The 19449-nt window shown below is 51.5% G+C and overlaps 1 pseudogene; it reads right to left on the reverse strand.

The window, feature by feature from the left end:
- Positions 1-6771: 6771 nt before the first annotated feature.
- Positions 6772-7353, reverse strand: LOC142840703 (TLE family member 5 pseudogene; annotated as a pseudogene).
- Positions 7354-19449: the final 12096 nt, after the last annotated feature.

Raw genomic sequence — 19449 nt, forward strand, 5'->3', positions numbered from 1 at the left:
CAACTTGATGTTTTGAAGGCTTACATGTTGAAAAATTATTCCAAGATAACTGAATAGTCTCACTGTTTAAAAACACCGTAAAAAGAAGTTACTGGTGCTACATTTCTTCTAAATTGTAAGAATTTTGAAAAGCTATAGAACAACATCATAATAAGAATATTAGCATAGATACAATGAATCCACCTTAATGCCTAAGTTTTATGTTTTATTTATACTCAATTGTATTTGTTTGTTATGCAATTTCTGATGTATAATAGTTTCATGCATACATCTCCATGAGGTATAATAGTCCTATTACCATGGAGATTCCTCATGCTACCAATTTATAGTCATATCTACTGCCTTCTCACAAGAACCTTGCCACTAATCCTTAGTAGGCATTAATATGTTCTCTAGCACAAGAACTATCATTTTTGAGAATGTTATGATAGGAATCATATGCTACATAATCTTTTATAGCTGACTTTTTTATTCAACGTAACTTTCTTACTGTTTAAGTTAATGCTTGTACTAGTAATTATTTTAAATCATGTCATTATGTTTGAAAGTGTGGATGTATCACTGTTTCTCTATCCACTCATACACTGAAGGTATCTGAACTATTTTTGTTTTTTATTATTACAAATGTTTTCTATGGACATCAATATGTAGTATTTGTGTGAACATAAAACTTGTTTTTTCTAAGATCAAGGTTCCTGGCTAACTCATCTTAGTTTCTTTTCTTTTTTTTTTTTTTGGTTTTTTTTGAGACAGGGTTTCTCTGTGGCTTTGGAGCCTGTCCTGGAACTAGCTCTGTAGACCAGGCTGGTCTCGAACTCACAGAGATTCGCCTGCCTCTGCCTCCCGAGTGCTGGGATTAAAGGCGTGCGCCACCATCGCCCGGCTTAGTTTCTTTTTCTGTAGCTGTGATAAAAGAGATCCTGGATTGTAAACAATGGAGAAAAGGAGCTGAGCACCAGTATGCATTGTTCCTAATTGTGGATGTGATATGACCATATGACCACTTTCTTCAAGATCCTACAGCTCTGGCTCGTAGTTCAGATTCGAGTTCATTGTGGTAAAGTCAGAGCTTGAAGAAAGTGGTCATATGGTCATATCACATCCACAATTAGGAACAATGCATACTGGTGCTCAGCTCCTTTTCTCCATTGTTTACAATCCAGGATCTCTTGCCAGGGAATGGTCTCACCCCACAATTTAGATGGTTCTTCCCACAACAATTAATACAATCAAACTATTCTCCCACTGGCATGCCTAGATGCCCATTTCCCAGGTGATTTCAGATTCTGTCAAGTTGACAACTAACACTAACCACCACACCCAGTGATTACATATTGGAATTTCAATTTATCTAATAAGGTTTATATGCAATTATAAAAATAATAGAGATACCTTGAGCAGTTTCTTCACTTTCCCTCAATAGTAATACTTTGTAATATTATAACATAGATAACAACCAGGATATGGCTACAACCCTATGACGATTCTGTTAAGTAATATATCCGAAAAGAGGGTGTGGTGATTTGAATAAGAATATATAATTCATATATTTGAATGTTTAGTCACCAGGGAGTGGAATTCTTTGATAGGATTAGAAGGATTAGGAGGTGTGGCCTTGTTGGAGGAAGTGTGTCACTGGGGTCTCAAAATCTGATGCTAAATCCAATCTCTCTCCCTGCTGCCTGCAGGGAGATCGGGGTGTAGAACTTTCAGTTATTTCTCCTATACTGTGTTTGCTTGTGTACTTCCAAGCTCTCTGCCATAATGATAAAAGGTTTAAGCCTCTGAAACTTTAAGCAAGCCCCCAATTAAATGCTTTCTTTTATAAGAGTTGCCTTGATTGGCCATAGTATCTTGTCACAACAATAGAATAGTGGCTAAGACAGAGGGTTTTAAAACATTTTATTTTATAGTAATACATGGCATAGATATATACATATATATTATATATAGTGTGTTTAGTAAGTCAGTTGTTGAAGAGATAAAAAATTTATGCCAAGTTCTTGCTTGTATGTGCTTAACTGCTAAAAATTCATTCACAGGATTATGCGTAAATATAACTTTTTCCCCTGGGAAAATCCAAGACTGAAATTTGAGTCATATGGCAATAATAAAACAATGATAAATTTACTCTTGTAAGAAATTGCCTAACTGCTAAGGAAAAAATAACCCAAATTACATATGGAAAGAAATGTTAAGGTTAGTAAATTGGCAAGATAGGAAATATCTAGCACAACCGAGACAAAGCCTAAGAATGGCAAATTGTCAAAGTTCCTACTTGTTATGCATTACATTAAAATCAAGGAAATTATCTAGTTAAGAGGGAAAGACTGGAAGAACTTTAAAAAGAAAAGCACAACCACTGCACCTATAAGATAAACTTTAGTTTCAAAGATACAAATATGTTGAAAATGAAAAATGGTATACCACAAAAAAAACCCACAATAGAGCTAGAATATGTTTTGTAACATCACACAAAGAAGATTTAAAGATCAAATACGGTTACTAGAAATGTATTTTTCAATTTTAATTTTTTTGAGATTATAATATAATTTAATTTCTCTTTTTTCCTTTCTATACTTCAAATCCTCTCATACATCCTTCCACTCTCTCTGTCAAATTCATAGGCTCTTTTTTCACTAGCTCTTATTGCATGCATATATGTACAGATACATTTATTCCTATATAGAGCCTACTTAATCTTATAATATTACTTGTATGTATGTTTTCAGGACTGACCATTTGGGATTGGATAACCCCTTGGTGTGCTCGTCCCCGGGGAAGACGATTTCTCTTACTTCCAGCATTCCTTAGTTGCTTGTAGTTCTTTGTTTAGGGTTGAGGCCTTTTAGGCTTTTCCTTATCCAGAGGCATGTCTACTGGTGTTATCTTTGTTTAGCTCATGTTCAGGAGAGCCTGTTGGATGGAGAATTATCAAAAAGCAAATAGAAATCTACCAAAAGGCAGCTATATTGCTCCTGATTTCCATAGTTTCTGACCAAGTTTGCAATCTACCAACGAGTGAGGTTTCTCTTTTTCCTACATCCTCTCCAGCATTTGTGGTCAGTTGTTCCACTGATCTTAGCCATTCCGACTCTGGTTAGATGAAATCTCAGTTACTTTGACTTTCATTTCCCTAGTTGCAATCCATGATGTGTTTTTTTTTTTAAGGATATTTCTTAGCCAATTTGTTTTGCTTTGTCTTTTTTTTTTTAAACTTTCTTTGTTTTGTTTTTGAGAACTTTCTATTCAGGCTCCAGGTCCATTTTTGAAAGGGGTCACTCTTTTGGCCCTTTAATTTTTAAATTCTTTGTATATTTTGAATATTAAACCTTTATCAAGTGTATAGCCAGCAAAGATTCTCTCCCATTCTGTGGGCTTTCCCTTCCTCTAGGTCATTGTTCTTTTCTTTTAGCTGCGAAGATTTTTTTTTTTTAGTTTCATTAAGTCCTACTTGACAATTGTTGGCCTTAATTCTTGGGTCAATGGAGTCCTATTCAGGAAGTTTCTTCCTACACCTTAATCATACAGGGCACTGCCTCTGCTGTCTTTTAGCAGTTTCAGTATTTGAGGATTTAGGCTTAAGTCATTGATAGATTTTGAGTCAGTTTTTGTGCAAGGTGATATATACAGCTCTAATGCCATTCTCTTGCATGTAGGCATCCAGTTTTCCTAGCAACATTTGTTGGAGATTCTTTCCTTCCTCCAGCATAGGTTCTGGGCATTGTTGTCAAATATTAAGTGACTGGAATTACGTTTGTTTGGGTCTTTGATTTTGTTCATTTAGTAATGAATTGTTTAATCTCCTTGAGTTTGTGTATTTACTAGAGACTTGGTTGGTGTCAATTTTAATTTTTAATTATGGTTAACTAGGATATAAAAATGATCCCAATATTTTTGAATTTGTAAAGATTCTTTTTATGTGTGTTCCAAGATGTTTATTTTAGAAAAGCATTTGTGTGTTGCTGAGTAGTATGTGTGTTCTTTGGTATTTTGTGGAACATTTTGTAGATATCTGTTAAGTCCATTTGATCTATAATGTCATTTTTTTGCCTTTAAAAATAGTTTTGACTTTTATTTTTCTCAAATATTGTATCCTGAATATAGTTTCCTCTTCCTCCTTTTTTCCCAGTCACCCATCCAGATCCACCCTTCCTCTGTTTCCCTTAAGAAAAGAGTACACCTTCCAGGGATATCAACCAAACATGACATAACAAGTTACAATAAGACCAGACATATCCCTTCATATTAAGGCAGGATGAGGCAATCTAGCAGGAGAAAAAGGGTCCCAAGGGCAGGCAAAAGAGTCAGAGACATTCCCAACTCCCACTTTTCGAAGTCTAATGAGAAGACCAAGTTACATAACTGTAATATAAATGCAGAGGACCTAGGTCAGATCCATACAGGTTCCCTGATTGTCACTTCAGTCTCTGTGAACCCCTATGAACCTAGGTTAGTTGATTTTGTGGGCCGGTTCTTGTAGTGTCCTTGAACTTCTGGCTCATAAATCCTTCCTCTCCCCTTTCCAGAGGATTCTCTGAGCTCTGCCTAATATTTAGCTGTGGATTTCTACATTTGTTTCTATCAGCTGCTGGATGAAACCTCTCTAATGACAATTGTGCTAGGTGCTAGTCTACAAGTACAGAGAAGTATTGGTAGGAATCATTTCATTGACTTTTTTTTTTTTGCCAGTCATGTTTTTTTTTTCTTCTATTCTGGGTCTATGGGCTATCCAGCTTCTGGTTCCTGGCACACTAGGCAGTGCCAGGTATGGACTTCCTCTTGCTGTATGGGTCTCAAGTTAGACCAGCTATGATGTCAACAGGGTCCAATACAATTTCCCACCCCTATTGACCATTGATCTCCTGCTGTCCACCTCAGAGGGGTGCTGACAGGAAGGGTATGGAGTGCCGCTTTTGCCTCAGCAGAGAGAAGTGAACTGCATGGAGGCATGGGAGATGAGGACCCGAAGGCCTGTGTTGGTCAGGCCTGAAGGGTGTGAGTTGTGACTGGTGTGAGCTTCCTGCTTGACTGAGGTCTCAGGGTGCTGACCCAGCCTCGGGTGAAGGTGAAACTCTGAGGTGTGGGCTCAGAGGAAAAAGGCTTCCCTAGCCTGGTGTAAAACTAGGCCTCAGTGAAGGCTATGGGCCCCTCACGGACCTCCACTGGGCTGTGTACCTGTCATCTAAGCTTCATCATTTGCGTCTGTCCTTCCAGGTGGTCGCGATAGGTCTGCTGTCCTGTGCAACTGACACCGCAGACCTTGCAGTAGTGCATGGAGGGTGGCCTGTGGTCCGCCTTGGTATTCGACAGCCTGTCCAGGAACTGCAGAGTGTCGCTGGTAAAGCTGGGATTCTATGTCTGGCGGCCTGGCCTGCCCAAGTTGTCCAAGTCCGCCAGAGCCTTCGGACGCCTGCTGCTTCTGCGGCACCTGCTGGGACTTTGGTGGGTGGTCCAAGCAGTGGGAGCTTGGGCCTGCCCTGCAGAGTGAGGGTGTTAACTGGTCGCTCTGGTGTGTCCTCACAGCTCCTGATTCCCTTTGAATCTTAGCAGCTGGTGTGTGGATGAAGCAGTGACCACAGCTTCATGTTGCTGCTGTCAGTGTATGCCTTTGGCTACCTGGACTGATCTTCAGTTGGGTGCTGCTGGCGCTTGGGCTTCTTGCCTGGTGCTGCTTGAGCCGTGGCTTTGAGGCTAGCTGCCTGTGTCATGTGCTGGTGTTGTTTGAGGACAAGGGGCGAGCTGTGCACCTGGGGGTACACGCCTGTAATCTGCCTGCTTGGGTTCATTTTCCAGACACCGAAAAGGTAGAATGGCTAAATAAGATGGTAAGGCACATGTGGCCCTTTATTTGTCAATTTATAGAAAAACTCGTTCAAGAAACCATAGAACTGGCTGTGTGCTGAACAAACGCCCACCTCAGCATTTTCATTTTCTCAAAAGTAAATGTGGGTCAGCAACCCCTTAGAGTCAATGATGTTAAGGTTTATACTGAAAATGTAAACAAAAAAATTATTCTGGCCCTTCAGATTAGTTTTTTTAACCTTTTCATGTTTTTATTTTAAAGGCACAGCTAGACCCCACCCTCAGTACAGCAATCCTCCTTCATGGGGAGACCAAGAGGACACACCAAAGCTAACTATATACACAGACACGCGCGGTGCTTCGGTCTTTTAACTTTCCTCTTTTTCTTTCTTTAAATCCCCTTTCTTAGAAGACAAGCTATAGAATACTAGGGCAAAAAAAAAAAAAATAAACAAACCAAATTCAGAACCCTCATGTTTATTTGGGGAAGGGGAGGAAGGGAGGTTTGTGGGTGCCCACCCCAGCTGCAGTCCCTAGCCTTCTTGTCACTTCCTCTGTCCCCTCCTTGGTGGGCGAGGGAACTGGACTGGGTGAGTTGGGGTGGTCTGGACCTAGAAAGTGTACAGTGTGGGGAAGCAGAGCCGGGGCACGGGGAGGACTCAGGGCGCATAGGGCGGAAAGGGGCAGCTAGAGTTGCATTGTGTACATTCTGGGCCACGACTGGTGGCGGTGACCCGGATAAATGTCGCAGGTGGGGGATTTCTTGCTGCCCTCTGTAACCTGGGGTGTCCCTCTGAGGTCTCCTAGGTCCAGGGTGCAGGGCAAGACGGCTGGAACCTGGACTGGGGGTGGAAGCTTGGGCAGTGGCTGAGCTCTGTGTTGTGTGGCCCTAGGAACACTGCTCCCTCTCTGTGCCTGTCTCCCCTGTGTCCCCCCTCCCCCCTCCTCCTCCCTCCTCCCCAGGAGCTAATCCTCCTGGTGGGTGTCCCCATCATGTCCATTCTTGTCCTCCTTAGAGAGGTGTGCCTGAGAGCCCAGAGCCGAAAGAGACAGCAGGCCGGTGCCCGCGCTGACTGCTGGAGCCCCACGAGCAGCGGTGTCAGGGGCAGGGCCAGCGCCAGCAGCTGGGACAGCTGGTGAGCCTGGAGCTGCTGTCGGATGATGGAGTTCAAGCTCAGGAACCGTGACCTGCTTGGCTCTCTCGATGGCTCCCAGAACCTGTTGCTGATGCTCCTGTGACAAATAGGGCAGAACCTGGGCGCAAATCCCATTCAGCCTCTTCACGATTTCAGCCTGTTTATGCATCTCCTTGTTCAATCCATAGGACATCTCATAGTACATGACGTAATGCCGCTGCTGCATCTCTGATTTCTCGCTGGCCAGCTTGTCACACTCCAGCTTGAGGCTGTGGTACTGTGCTTGCAGCAACTGGAACTCATCTTTGATGCGGTCGCAGGAGTCGGAGGTGGCGAACTTGAGCTGCTGGGGGAGGTGGTAGGAGCCTGAGTGCCGGCTTTGAGGAAACATCACGTCAGTTGCGGTGGGGGGGTGGGGGCAGACTGCGCCCCGGCTCCGGCGGCTGCGGGGGGGGGGGGGGCGGCGCCAGGCGGCCGTACTTTGTCCCGCAGCTCCGGGGCCCCTTCAGATTAGTTTTGCAGAAATTTGTGAGATTGATTTGGAGATCAATTTTTTTTTGTGGAGCTGGTATGAAAAGATTTCAGATTCGTGGGACGATGTGAACGATCCTGGAGCCCTTGAATGATGACATGCCTTTAGCTGGAACATTGTACATCTTCTTCCTTAGAAAACCACTTTTAGGGATTAACTGGACAGGACTGAATTATCTCCTGGACATCCCTGGACTGAAAGGCTTATCAAATACTATAATTTGGATACAACTGTCAATCACTTGCCTAAAAAACAAGATCCTAGCTGGGCTCCCTACGCTTCCAATAAAGATATAGCCCCATGCAGTCCCCGCCTACACTCCATCCCTAGATACATCCCCATGAAGTCCCCTCCTCCACTCCATCCCTAGATACAGCCCCATGCAGTCGCGGCCTCCAGTCCATCCCTAGATATAGCCTCATGTAGTCCCCTCCTCCACTCCATCCCTAGATACAGCCCCATGTAGTCTCCTCCTCCACTCCATCCCTAGATACAGCCCCATGCAGTCCCTGCCTCCACTCCATCCCTAGATACAGCCCCATGCAGTCCCTGCCTCCACTCCATCCCTAGATACAGCCCCATGCAGTCTCCTAATACACTCCATCCCTAGATACAGCCCCATGCAGTCTCCTCCTCCACTCCATCCCTAGATACAGCCCCATGCAGTCTCCTCCTCGACTCCATCCCTAGATACAGCCCCATGCAGTCTCCTAATACACTCCATCCCTAGATACAGCCCCATGCAGTCCTAGCCTCCACTCCATCCCTAGATACAGCCCCATGCAGTCCCGGACTCCACTCCATCCCTAGATACAGCCCCATGCAGTCTCCTCCTCCACTCCATTACTAGATACAACCGCATGCAGTCCCCTTCTCCACTCCATCCCTAGATACAGCCCCATGCAGTCCTGGCCTCCACTCCATCCCTAGATACAGCCACATGCAGTCCTGTCCTCCACTACATCCCTAGATACAGCCCCATGCAGTCCTGGCCTCCACTCCATCCCTAGATACAGCCCCATGCAGTCCTGGCCTCCACTCCATCCCTAGATACAGCCCCATGCAGTCCTGGCCTCCACTCCATCCCTAGATACAGCCGCATGCAGTCCTGGCCTCCGCTCCATCCCTAGATACAGCCCCATCAAGTCCTGGCATCCTCTCCATCCCTAGATACAGCCCCAAGCAGTCCCTGCCTACACTCCATCTCTAGATACAGGCCCATGGAGTCTCCTCCTCCACTCCATCCCTAGATACAGCCACATGCAGTCCCCTCTTCCACTCCATCCCTAGATACAGCCCCATGCAGTCCTGGCCTCCACTCCATCCATAGATACAGCCCCATGTAGTCCCCTCATCCACTCCATCGCTAGATACAGCCCCATGCAGTCCTGGCCTCCACTCCATCCCTAGATACAGCCCGCTGGAGTCCCCTCCTCCACTCCATCCCTAGATACAGCCCCATGCAGTCTCCTCCTCCACTCCATCCCTAGATACAGCCCAATGCAGTCCCTGCTTCCACTCCATCCCTAGATACAGCCCCATGCAGTCCCCTCCACCACTCGATCCCTAGATACAGCCGCATGCAGTCCCTGCATCCACTCCATCCCTAGATACAGCCCCATGCAGTCCCCTCCTCTACTCCATCCCTAGATACAGCCCTATGCAGTCTCCTCCTCCACTCCATCCCTAGATACAGCCCCATGCAGTCCCTGCCTCGACTCCATCCCTAGATACAGCCCCATGCAGTCCTGGCCTCCACTCCATCCCTAGACACAGCCCCATACAGTCCCGGCCTCCACTCCATTCCTAGATACAGCCCCATGCAGTCCCTGCCTCTACGCCATCCCTGGATACAGCCCCATGCAGTCTCCTCCTCCACAACATCCCTAGATACAGCCAATGCAGTCCCCTCCTCCACTCCATCCCTAGATACAGCCCCATGCAGTCTCCTCCTCCACTCCATCCCTAGATACAGCCCCATACAGTCCCTGCCTCCACTCCATCCCTAGATACAGCCCCATGCAGTCCCCGTCTCCACTCCATCCCTAGATACAGCCTTATGCAGTCCTGTCCTCCACTCCAGCACTAGATACAGCCCCATGCAGTCTCCTCCTCCACTACATCCCTAGATACAGCCCCATACAGTCCCTGCCTCCACTCCATCCCTAGATACAGCCCCATGCAGTCTCCTCCTCCACAACATCCCTAGATACAGCCAATGCAGTCCCCTCCTCCACTCCATCCCTAGATACAGCCCCATGCAGTCTCCTCCTCCACTCCATCCCGAGATACAGCCCCATACAGTCCCTGCCTCCACTCCATCCCTAGATACAGCCCCATGCAGTCCCCGTCTCCACTCCATCCCTAGATACAGCCTTATGCAGTCCTGTCCTCCACTCCAGCACTAGATACAGCCCCATGCAGTCCCCGTCTCCACTCCATCCCTAGACACAGCCCCATGCAGTCCTGGCCTCCACTCCAGCCCTAGATACAGCCCCGTGTAGTCCCCTCTTCCACTCCATTCCTAGATACAGCCCCATGCAGTCTCCTCCTCCACTCCATTCCTAGATACAGCCCCATGCAGTCCCCTCCTCCACTCCATCCCTAGATACAGCCCCATGCAGTCCTGGCATCCACTCCATCCCTAGATACAGCCCCATGCAGTGTCCTCCTCCACTCCATCCCTAGATACAGCCCCATGCAGTCCCCTCCTCCACTCCATCCCTAGATACAGCCCTTGTAGTCCCTGCCTCCACTCTATCCCTAGATACAGCCCCATGCTTACCTGGCCTCCACTCCATCACTAGATACAGCCCCAGGCAGTCCTGGCCTCCACTCCATCCCGAGATAAAGCCCCATGCAGTCCCCTTCTCCACTCCATCCCTAGATACAGCCGGATGCAGTCCCTGCATCCACCCCATCCCTAGATATAACCCCATGCAGTCCTGGCCTCCACACAATCCCTAGATACAGCCCCATGTAGTCCTAGCCTCCACTCCATCCATAGATACAGCCCCATGCAGTCCCCTCTTCCACTCCATCCCTAGATACAGCCCCATGCTGTCTCCTCCTCCACTCCACCCTAGGTAAAGCCACATGCAGTCCCTGCCTCCACTCCATCCCTAGATACAGCCCCATGCAGTCCTGGCCTCCACTCCATCCCTAGATACAGCCCCATGCAGTCCCCGTCTCCACTCCATCCCTAGATACAGCCCCATGCAGTCCTGTCCTCCACTCAATCCCTAGATACAGGCATATGCAGTCCCCTCCTCCACTGCATTCCTACATACAGCACCATGCAGTCTCCTCCTCCACTCCATTCCTAGATAAAGCCCCATGCAGTCCCCTCCTCCACTCCATCACTAGATACAGCCCCATGCAGTCCTGGCCTCCACTCCATCCCTAGATACAGCTCCATGCAGTCCTGGCCTCCACTCCATTCCTAGAAACAGCCCCATGCAGTCCCCTCCTCCACTCCATCCCTAGATACAGCCATTGTAGTCCCTGCCTCCACTCTATCCCTAGATACAGCCCCATGCAGTCCTGGCCTCCACTCCATCCCTAGATACAGCCCCATGCAGTCCTGGCCTCCACTCCATCCCTAGATACAGCCCAATGCAGTCCCCTCCTCCACTCCATACCTAGATACAGCCGCATGCAGTCCCTGCCTCCACTCCATCCCTAGATACAGCCCCATGCAGTCCCGGCCTCCACTCCATCCCTAGATACAGCCCCATGCAGTCCCCTCCTCCACTCCATCCATAGATACAGCCCCATTTAGTCCCCTCCTCCACTCCATCCCTAGATACAGCCCCATGCAGTCTCCTCCTCCACTCCATCCCTAGATACAGCCCCATGCAGTCAACTCCTCCACTCCACACTAGATAAAGCCACATGCAGTCCCTGCCTCCACTCCATCCCTAGATACAGCCCCATGCAGTCCTGGCCTCCACTCTATCCCTAGATACAGCCCCATGCAGTCCTGGCCTCCACTCCATCCATAGATACAGCCCCATGCAGTCCTGGCCTCCACTCTATCCCTAGATACAGCTCCATGCAGTCCTGGCCTCCCTTCCATCCCTAGATACAGCCCCATGTAGTCCTGGCCTCCTCTCCATCCCTAGATACAGCCCCATGCAGTCTCCACCTCCACTCCATCCCTAGATACAGCCCCATGTAGTCCTGGCCTCCTCTCCATCCTTAGATATAGCCTCATGCAGTCCCCTCCTCCACTCCATTCCTAGATACAGCCCCATGCAGTCCCTGCCTCCAATAGATCCCAGGATACAGCCCCATGCAGTCCCGTCCTCCACTCCATCTCTAGATACAGCCCTATGCGGTCTCCTCCTCCACTCCATCCCTAGATACAGCCCCATGCAGTCCCCTCCTCCACTCCATCCCTAGATACAGCCCAATGCAGTCCCTGCTTCCACTCCATCCCTAGATACAGCCCCATGCAGTCCCCTCCACCACTCGATCCCTAGATACAGCCGCATGCAGTCCCTGCATCCACTCCATCCCTAGATACAGCCCCATGCAGTCCCCTCCTCTACTCCATCCCTAGATACAGCCCTATGCAGTCTCCTCCTCCACTCCATCCCTAGATATAGCCCCATGCAGTCCCCGCCTCGACTCCATCCCTAGATACAGCCCCATGCAGTCCTGGCCTCCACTCCATCCCTAGATACAGCCCCATACAGTCCCGGCCTCCACTCCATTCCTAGATACAGCCCCATGCAGTCCCTGCCTCTATGCCATCCCTGGATACAGCCCCATGCAGTCTCCTCCTCCACAACATCCCTAGATACAGCCAATGCAGTCCCTCCTCCACTCCATCCCTAGATACAGCCCCATGCAGTCTCCTCCTCCACTCCATCCCTAGTACAGCCCCATACAGTCCCTGCCTCCACTCCATCCCTAGATACAGCCCCATGCAGTCCCCGTCTCCACTCCATCCCTAGATACAGCCTTATGCAGTCCTGTCCTCCACTCCAGCCCTAGATACAGCCCCATGCAGTCCCCGTCTCCACTCCATCCCTAGACACAGCCCCATGCAGTCCTGGCCTCCACTCCAGCCCTAGATACAGCCCCATGCAGTCTCCTCCTCCACTCCATCCCTAGATACAGCCCCATGCAGTCTCCTCCTCCACTCCATCCCTAGATACAGCCCCATGCAGTCTCCTAATACACTCCATCCCTAGATACAGCCCCATGCAGTCCTAGCCTCCACTCCATCCCTAGATACAGCCCCATGCAGTCCCGGACTCCACTCCATCCCTAGATACAGCCCCATGCAGTCTCCTCCTCCACTCCATTACTAGATACAACCGCATGCAGTCCCCTTCTCCACTCTATCCCTAGATACAGCCACATGCAGTCCTGTCCTCCACTACATCCCTAGATACAGCCCCATGCAGTCCTGGCCTCCACTCCATCCCTAGATACAGCCCCATGCAGTCCTGGCCTCCACTCCATCCCTAGATACAGCCCCATGCAGTCCTGGCCTCCACTCCATCCCTAGATACAGCCCCATGCAGTCCTGGCCTCCGCTCCATCCCTAGATACAGCCCCATCAAGTCCTGGCATCCTCTCCATCCCTAGATACAGCCCCAAGCAGTCCCTGCCTACACTCCATCTCTAGATACAGGCCCATGGAGTCTCCTCCTCCACTCCATCCCTAGATACAGCCACATGCAGTCCCCTCTTCCACTCCATCCCTAGATACAGCCCCATGCAGTCCTGGCCTCCACTCCATCCATAGATACAGCCCCATGTAGTCCCCTCATCCACTCCATCGCTAGATACAGCCCCATGCAGTCCTGGCCTCCACTCCATCCCTAGATACAGCCCGCTGGAGTCCCCTCCTCCACTCCATCCCTAGATACAGCCCCATGCAGTCTCCTCCTCCACTCCATCCCTAGATACAGCCCAATGCAGTCCCTGCTTCCACTCCATCCCTAGATACAGCCCCATGCAGTCCCCTCCACCACTCGATCCCTAGATACAGCCGCATGCAGTCCCTGCATCCACTCCATCCCTAGATACAGCCCCATGCAGTCCCCTCCTCTACTCCATCCCTAGATACAGCCCTATGCAGTCTCCTCCTCCACTCCATCCCTAGATACAGCCCCATGCAGTCCCTGCCTCGACTCCATCCCTAGATACAGCCCCATGCAGTCCTGGCCTCCACTCCATCCCTAGACACAGCCCCATACAGTCCCGGCCTCCACTCCATTCCTAGATACAGCCCCATGCAGTCCCTGCCTCTACGCCATCCCTGGATACAGCCCCATGCAGTCTCCTCCTCCACAACATCCCTAGATACAGCCAATGCAGTCCCCTCCTCCACTCCATCCCTAGATACAGCCCCATGCAGTCTCCTCCTCCACTCCATCCCTAGATACAGCCCCATACAGTCCCTGCCTCCACTCCATCCCTAGATACAGCCCCATGCAGTCCCCGTCTCCACTCCATCCCTAGATACAGCCTTATGCAGTCCTGTCCTCCACTCCAGCACTAGATACAGCCCCATGCAGTCTCCTCCTCCACTACATCCCTAGATACAGCCCCATACAGTCCCTGCCTCCACTCCATCCCTAGATACAGCCCCATGCAGTCTCCTCCTCCACAACATCACTAGATACAGCCAATGCAGTCCCCTCCTCCACTCCATCCCTAGATACAGCCCCATGCAGTCTCCTCCTCCACTCCATCCCGAGATACAGCCCCATACAGTCCCTGCCTCCACTCCATCCCTAGATACAGCCCCATGCAGTCCCCGTCTCCACTCCATCCCTAGATACAGCCTTATGCAGTCCTGTCCTCCACTCCAGCACTAGATACAGCCCCATGCAGTCCCCGTCTCCACTCCATCCCTAGACACAGCCCCATGCAGTCCTGGCCTCCACTCCAGCCCTAGATACAGCCCCGTGTAGTCCCCTCTTCCACTCCATTCCTAGATACAGCCCCATGCAGTCTCCTCCTCCACTCCATTCCTAGATACAGCCCCATGCAGTCCCCTCCTCCACTCCATCCCTAGATACAGCCCCATGCAGTCCTGGCATCCACTCCATCCCTAGATACAGCCCCATGCAGTGTCCTCCTCCACTCCATCCCTAGATACAGCCCCATGCAGTCCCCTCCTCCACTCCATCCCTAGATACAGCCCTTGTAGTCCCTGCCTCCACTCTATCCCTAGATACAGCCCCATGCTTTCCTGGCCTCCACTCCATCACTAGATACAGCCCCAGGCAGTCCTGGCCTCCACTCCATCCCGAGATAAAGCCCCATGCAGTCCCCTCCTCCACTCCATCCCTAGATACAGCCGGATGCAGTCCCTGCATCCACCCCATCCCTAGATATAACCCCATGCAGTCCTGGCCTCCACTCCATCCCTAGATACAGCCCCATGTAGTCCTAGCCTCCACTCCATCCATAGATACAGCCCCATGTAGTCCCCTCTTCCACTCCATCCCTAGATACAGCCCCATGCAGTCTCCTCCTCCACTCTATCCCTAGATACAGCCCCATGCAGTCCCCTCCTCCACTCCACCCTAGGTAAAGCCACATGCAGTCCCTGCCTCCACTCCATCCCTAGATACAGCCCCATGCAGTCCTGGCCTCCACTCCATCCCTAGATACAGCCCCATGCAGTCCCCGTCTCCACTCCATCCCTAGATACAGCCCCATGCAGTCCTGTCCTCCACTCAATCCCTAGATACAGGCATATGCAGTCCCCTCCTCCACTGCATTCCTACATACAGCACCATGCAGTCTCCTCCTCCACTCCATTCCTAGATAAAGCCCCATGCAGTCCCCTCCTCCACTCCATCACTAGATACAGCCCCATGCAGTCCTGGCCTCCACTCCATCCCTAGATACAGCTCCATGCAGTCCTGGCCTCCACTCCATTCCTAGAAACAGCCCCATGCAGTCCCCTCCTCCACTCCATCCCTAGATACAGCCATTGTAGTCCCTGCCTCCACTCTATCCCTAGATACAGCCCCATGCAGTCCTGGCCTCCACTCCATCCCTAGATACAGCCCCATGCAGTCCTGGCCTCCACTCCATCCCTAGATACAGCCCAATGCAGTCCCCTCCTCCACTCCATACCTAGATACAGCCGCATGCAGTCCCTGCCTCCACTCCATCCCTAGATACAGCCCCATGCAGTCCCGGCCTCCACTCCATCCCTAGATACAGCCCCATGCAGTCCCCTCCTCCACTCCATCCATAGATACAGCCCCATGTAGTCCCCTCCTCCACTCCATCCCTAGATACAGCCCCATGCAGTCTCCTCCTCCACTCCATCCCTAGATACAGCCCCATGCAGTCAACTCCTCCACTCCACACTAGATAAAGCCACATGCAGTCCCTGCCTCCACTCCATCCCTAGATACAGCCCCATGCAGTCCTGGCCTCCACTCTATCCCTAGATACAGCCCCATGCAGTCCTGGCCTCCACTCCATCCATAGATACAGCCCCATGCAGTCCTGGCCTCCACTCTATCCCTAGATACAGCTCCATGCAGTCCTGGCCTCCCTTCCATCCCTAGATACAGCCCCATGTAGTCCTGGCCTCCTCTCCATCCCTAGATACAGCCCCATGCAGTCTCCACCTCCACTCCATCCCTAGATACAGCCCCATGTAGTCCTGGCCTCCTCTCCATCCTTAGATATAGCCTCATGCAGTCCCCTCCTCCACTCCATCCCTAGATACAGCCCCATGCAGTCCCTGCCTCCAATAGATCCCAGGATACAGCCCCATGCAGTCCCGTCCTCCACTCCATCTCTAGATACAGCCCTATGCAGTCTCCTCCTCCACTCCATCCCTAGATATAGCCCCATGCAGTCCCCTCCTCCATTCCATCCCTAGATACAGCCCAATGCAGTCCCTGCTTCCACTCCATCCCTAGATACAGCCCCATGCAGTCCCCTCCACCACTCGATCCCTAGATACAGCCGCATGCAGTCCCTGCATCCACTCCATCCCTAGATACAGCCCCATGCAGTCCCCTCCTCTACTCCATCCCTAGATACAGCCCTATGCAGTCTCCTCCTCCACTCCATCCCTAGATATAGCCCCATGCAGTCCCCGCCTCGACTCCATCCCTAGATACAGCCCCATGCAGTCCTGGCCTCCACTCCATCCCTAGATACAGCCCCATACAGTCCCGGCCTCCACTCCATTCCTAGATACAGCCCCATGCAGTCCCTGCCTCTATGCCATCCCTGGATACAGCCCCATGCAGTCTCCTCCTCCACAACATCCCTAGATACACCCAATTCAGTCCCTCCTCCACTCCATCCCTAGATACAGCCCCATGCAGTCTCCTCCTCCACTCCATCCCTAGTACAGCCCCATACAGTCCCTGCCTCCACTCCATCCCTAGATACAGCCCCATGCAGTCCCGGTCTCCACTCCATCCCTAGATACAGCCTTATGCAGTCCTGTCCTCCACTCCAGCCCTAGATACAGCCCCATGCAGTCCCCGTCTCCACTCCATCCCTAGACACAGCCCCATGCAGTCCTGGCCTCCACTCCAGCCCTAGATACAGCCCCATGTAGTCCCCTCCTCCACTCCATTCCTAGATACAGCCCCATGCAGTCTCCTCCTCCACTCCATTCCTAGATACAGCCCCATGCAGTCCCCTCCTCTACTCCATCCCTAGATACAGCCCCATGCAGTCCTGGCATCCACTCCATCCCTAGATACAGCCCCATGCAGTGTCCTCCTCCACTCCATCCCTAGATACAGCCCCATGCAGTCCCCTCCTCGACTCCATCCCTAGATACAGCCCTTGTAGTCCCTGCCTCCACTCTATCCCTAGATACAGCCCCATGCAGTCCTGGCCTCCACTCCATCACTAGATACAGCCCCAGGCAGTCCTGGCCTCCACTCCATCCCGAAATACAGCCCCATGCAGTCCCCTCCTCCACTCCATCCCTAGATACAGCCCCATGCAGTCCCTGCCTCGACTCCATCCCTAGATACAGCCCCATGCAGTCCTGGCCTCCACTCCATCCCTAGATACAGCCCCATACAGTCCCGGCCTCCACTCCATTCCTAGATACAGCCCCATGCAGTCCCCGCCTCGACTCCATCCCTAGATACAGCCCCATGCAGTCCTGGCCTCCACTCCATCCCTAGATACAGCCCCATGCAGTCCCCGCCTCGACTCCATCCCTAGATACAGCCCCATGCAGTCCTGGCCTCCACTCCATCCCTAGATACAGCCCCATACAGTCCCGGCCTCCACTCCATTCCTAGATACAGCCCCATGCAGTCCCTGCCTCTATGCCATCCCTGGATACAGCCCCATGCAGTCTCCTCCTCCACAACATCCCTAGATACAGCCAATGCAGTCCCCTCCTCCACTCCATCCCTAGATACAGCCCCATGCAGTCTCCTCCTCCACTCCATCCCTAGTACAGCCCCATACAGTCCCTGCCTCCACTCCATCCCTAGATACAGCCCCATGCAGTCCCCGTCTCCACTCCATCCCTAGATACAGCCTTATGCAGTCCTGTCCTCCACTCCAGCACTAGATACAGCCCCATGCAGTCCCCGTCTCCACTCCATCCCTAGACACAGCCCCATGCAGTCCTGGCCTCCACTCCAGCCCTAGATACAGCCCCATGTAGTCCCCTCCTCCACTCCATTCCTAGATACAGCCCCATGCAGTCTCCTCCTCCACTCCATTCCTAGATACAGCCCCATGCAGTCCCCTCCTCCACTCCATCCCTAGATACAGCCCCATGCAGTCCTGGCATCCACTCCATCCCTAGATACAGCCCCATGCAGTGTCCTCCTCCACTCCATCCCTAGATACAGCCCCATGCAGTCCCCTCCTCGACTCCATCCCTAGATACAGCCCTTGTAGTCCCTGCCTCCACTCTATCCCTAGATACAGCCCCATGCAGTCCTGGCCTCCACTCCATCACTAGATACAGCCCCAGGCAGTCCTGGCCTCCACTCCATCCCGAGATACAGCCCCATGCAGTCCCCTCCTCCACTCCATCCCTAGATACAGCCGCATGCAGTCACTGCATCCACCCCATCCCTAGATATAACCCCATGCAGTCCTGGCCTCCACTCCATCCCTAGATACAGCCCCATGTAGTCCTAGTCTCCACTCCATCCATAGATACAGCCCCATGCAGTCTCCTCCTCCACTCTATCCCTAGATACAGCCCCATGCAGTCCCCTCCTCCACTCCACCCTAGGTAAAGCCACATGCAGTCCCTGCCTCCACTCCATCCCTAGATACAGCCCCATGCAGTCCTGGCCTCCACTCCATCCCTAGATACAGCTCCATGCAGTCCTGGCCTCCACTCCATTCCTAGAAACAGCCCCATGCAGTCCCCTCCTCCACTCCATCCCTAGATACAGCCCTTGTAGTCCCTGCCTCCACTCTATCCCTAGATACAGCCCCATGCAGTCCTGGCCTCCACTCCATCCCTAGATACAGCCCCATGCAGTCCTGGCCTCCACTCCATCCCTAGATACAGCCCAATGCAGTCCCCTCCTCCACTCCATCCCTAGATACAGCCGCATGCAGTCCCTGCCTCCACTCCATCCCTAGATACAGCCCCATGCAGTCCCGGCCTCCACTCCATCCCTAGATACAGCCCCATGCAGTCCTGGCCTCCACTCTATCCCTAGATACAGCCCCATGAAGTCCTGGCTTCCACTTCATCCCTAGATACAGCCGCATGCAGTCCCCTCCTCCACTCCATCCATAGATACAGCCCCATGTAGTCCTGGCCTCCTCTCCATCCCTAGATACAGCCCCATGCAGTCTCCTCCTACACTCCTACCCTAGATACAGCCCAATGTAGTCCTGGCCTCCTCTCCATTCCTAGATACAGCCCCATGCAGTCTCCTCGTACACTCCATCCCTAGATACAGCCCAATGAAGTCCTGGCCTCCAATCCATCCCTAGATACAGCCCCATGTAGTCCTGGCCTCTTCT

Source organism: Microtus pennsylvanicus, chromosome X, assembly GCF_037038515.1.
Source record: "Microtus pennsylvanicus isolate mMicPen1 chromosome X, mMicPen1.hap1, whole genome shotgun sequence".
Taxonomy (NCBI): Eukaryota; Metazoa; Chordata; class Mammalia; order Rodentia; family Cricetidae; genus Microtus; species Microtus pennsylvanicus.